We start from the raw sequence: 4,167 nt of genomic DNA, 5'->3' as shown, positions 1-4,167 counted from the left end.
TTTATCAATTTCTATTTGATACCCGTGTCCCACTTGATTTAATTGTTACCCTGCTCTGTGCGGTTTTACACCCAGTGTGGCTTGAGTCTATCTAATGTTGCTTGTCTTAATAGTTTAAAGTAAAGCATATATTGATTGGTCTGCAAGACCCTCAGCTTCCTTTGTTATATTTTTATTATATGAGGATAGCAATTAGCAGGATCTATCAGTCAGCTATCAGTGAGCAGGGACACCATTTTGCGTTCAAATTAGGATGTCAACCTTCATGCCAACACAAGGACATGCTTTAGGGATACATCAGGGTGAGAGAACAAACAGGTATATTTATCACCATTTCTTTGGGCATCAAATTATCTTTTGTTGTAGGATCTGTACATAATTTATCATAGAGGATCAATGGTACCTCCAATAGGGGGTGTTTTTTCTGTGTACATTATCCATCACTAGTTATATTATCTGTATCTTCCCCTTTAGATTGTGTGTCTTTTTCCAATTTCTTTTGTTGGTATTTTTTTAAATAATATATTAAAAGTAAAATTTTAATGTCTATTTCTTCTGGTAAGCTACTATATGTTGACCTCATACTTCTGTAAGTCTATTTCCAATTAACAGGTCTGCTTCATCAAGTGGTACTAACAACCAACGTAAAGCGACATGGGACAAAGTCCAAAAAGATTCAACCAAGGCTGAGATAAGGAAAAATATGGCTTTATTGATCGGATGCCTATGATTACATATAATCAAATTTAATATGTTAATTAAGTAAAAGACTCAAAAAAATAAATATAAATCAATAAAAGCTTGCACACACTGACAATATATATAAAAAAGCTATAGCAGAAACCTACCAACAGGATATTGTCTATATCTATGTATAATTATATGACTGCACCAAAGAGTAAAAAAATATAAAAAAAATAATAAAAATAAGTATAATCAATTTTTTATATTATTTCAAAATATTGTGAGAAAAAGGGGAGGGGGGCAGTTTAATATATACAACTGAATTATACTGTGCCAAATCAAAGTGACTAGTGCAAAAAAGCAGCAGGAGGAGGGAAATAAATTTCCTGACATATCAATCTCTCTGTTGTATCACCCAGTGGCATATACAGTGGATTGTTTCCCTAATCAATTTGTAACTTATAATTACACCATTGTTTACTCACACATTCTATTGTTTTTTATCTGTGTGATATATTAAACTGCCCCCCTCCCCTTTTTCTCACAATATTTTGAAATACTATATAAAATTGTTTATACTTATTTTTATTATTTTTTTTATATTTTTTAATTTTTTTACTCTTTGGTGCAGTCATATAATAATAAAGTTTATTAAATAAGAAAAACTGAAATATAACATGGTCATAAGTATTCAGACCCTTTGCTCAATATTGAGTAGAAGCACCCTTTTGAGCTAATACAGACATGAGACTTCTTGGAAATGATGCAGCATGTTTTTCACATCTGTAATTGGGGGATCCTCTTCCATTCTTCCTTGCAGATCCTCTCTAGTTCCTTCAGGTTGGATGGTGAACGTTGGTGGACAGATATTTTCAGTTCTCTCCAGAGATGATCAATTGGGTTTAGGTCAGGGTTGTGGGTGAGCCAGTCAAGAATGGCCACAGAGTTGTTCTGAAGCCACTCTTTTGTTATTTTAGCTGTGTGCTTAGGGTCATTATTTTGTTGGAAGGTGAACCTTCGGCCAAGTCTGAGGTCCAGAGCACTCTGGAAGAGGTTTTCATCCAGGATATCTCTGTACATTCATGTTTCCTTCAATGACAACCAATCGTCGTGTTCCTGCAGCTGAAAAACACACCCATAGCATGATGCTGCCACCACCATGTTTCACTGTTGGGATTGTATTGGGCAGATGGTGAGCAGTGCCTGGTTTTCTCCAGATTTACTGCTTAGAATTATCACCAAAAAGGTCTATCTTCGTCTCATCAGACCAGAGAATCTTATTTCTCATAAGGTACCTTCACACTGAACGATATCGCTAGCGATCCGTGACATTGCAGCGTCCTGGCTAGCAATATCGTTCAGTTTGACAGGCAGCAGCGATCTGGATCCTGCTGTGCCATCGTTGGTCGGCGCAGAAAGTCCAGAACTTTATTTCGTCGCTGGACCTCCCGCAGACATCGCTGAATCGGCGTGTGTGACGCCGATTCAGCGATGTCTTCACTGGTAACCAGGGTAAACATCGGGTTACTAAGCGCAGGGCCGCGCTTAGTAACCCGATGTTTACCCTGGTTACCAGTGTAAATGTAAAAAAAAACACTACATACTTACATTCCGGTGTCTGTCCTCTCCGGCGCTCTGCTTCTCTGCACTGTGTAAGCGCAGCGGCCGGAAAGCACCGCTGTGCTCTGCTTTCCGGCCGGCGCTTAGTGCACAGAAGCACAGCACCGGAGAGGACAGACCCCGGAATGTAAGTATGTAGTGTTTTTTTTTTTTTTTACGTTTACGCTGGTAACCAGGGTAAACATCAGGTTGCTAAGCGCGGCCCTGCGCTTAGTAACCCGATGTTTACCCTGGTTACCAGGGGACTTTGGCATCGTTGGTCGCTGGAGAGTTGTCTGTGTGACAGCTCTCCAGTGACCACACAGCGATGCTGCAGCGATCGGGATCGTTGTCTAGATCGCTGCAGCAAGGCTTAATGTGAAGGTACCTGTAGTCTGGGAGTCCTTCATGTGTTTTTTTTAGCAAACTCTATGCGGGTTTTCATATGTCTTGCACTGAGGAGAGGTTTCCGTCTGGCCACTCTGCAAAAATGCCCAACTGATGGAGGGCTGCAGTGATAGTTGACTTTGTGGAATTTTCTCCCATCTCCCTACTGCATCTCTGGTGCTCAGCCACAATGATCTTGGGGTGGTTCTTTACCTCTCTCACATAGGCTCTTCTCCCACGATTGCTCAGTTTGGCTGGACGGCCAGTTCTAGGAAGACTTCTGGTGGTCCCAAACTACTTCCATTTAAGGGTGATGGAGGCCACTGTGCTCTTAGCAACCTTGACTACTGCAGAAATTCTGTTGTAACTGTGGCCAGATCTGTACCTTGCCACAATTCTGTCTCTGAGCTCCTTGGCCAGTTCCTTTGACCTGAGCAAAGGGTCTGAATACTTATGACAATGTGATATTTCAGTTTTTCTTTTTTATTAAATTTTCAAAAAATTCTACATGTCTGTTTTTTCGGTCAAGATGGGGTGCAGAGTGTACAATAATTTGAAAAAAAAAAGAACTTTTTTGAAGTTACCAAATGGCTGCAATGAAACAGAATGAAACATTTAAAGGGGTCTGAATACTCTCTGTACTCACTGTCTGTGTATATATATATATATATACATATATATATATATATATAATATATATAGTCATTTTTTACATTTTAAAAATTACAAAGGAAGCTGGCCCAATGTAGTAGAACCTTGTTTTGCAAGTGTCACAGCTTATAAATATTTATTTATTAATTACTTTTTGAAGCCAGTCAAGAGTCTTTAAGTTCTGCGAGATTCCTGGGTCATCTTTCATGCACTGCTATTTTGAGGTCTAGCCACAGATTTTCAATGATGTTCAGATCACGGAACTGTGAGGAACATTATAAAACCTTCAGCTTGTGCCCTTTGAGGTAGTCTTTTGTGGAATTTGAGGTGTGTTTAGGATCATTATACATTGTAGAAGCCATCCTCTTTTCAACTTCAGCTTATTTATATAATGGGTTATGTTTGCATCAAGAATTTGTTGAAATCTCATTGAACCCTTCTGCCCTCTGCTCATAAAATGTTCCCCATGCCATTGGCTGCAACACAACTCCAAAGCATGATTGATCTACCCACATGCTTTGTGTTTGACAAGATGTTCCTTTCCTGTGTATTTTTTTCTCCACACATGCCTTTGATCGTTGTGGCTAGAGAGTTCTATTTTAAAGTCATTTGTCTACAGGACTTGTTTCCAAATGCATCAGGCTTGTTAAGATGTTCTTTTGCACACTTTTGACACTGAATTTTATGGTAAGGATGCATGGAGGGTTTCTTCTGATGAATCTTCCATGAAGGCCATATTTGTGCAGGTGTCTCTGAACAGTAGAACAATGTACCACAGCTCCAGAGTCTGCTAAATCTTTCTGAAGGTCAAGAAGAGATTCTGATTTTCCTGTCTAGAAATTCTAC

Source organism: Ranitomeya imitator, chromosome 1 (assembly GCF_032444005.1).
Source record: "Ranitomeya imitator isolate aRanImi1 chromosome 1, aRanImi1.pri, whole genome shotgun sequence".
NCBI classification, from domain to species: Eukaryota; Metazoa; Chordata; class Amphibia; order Anura; family Dendrobatidae; genus Ranitomeya; species Ranitomeya imitator.
This window is presented reverse-complemented; position numbering follows the sequence as displayed.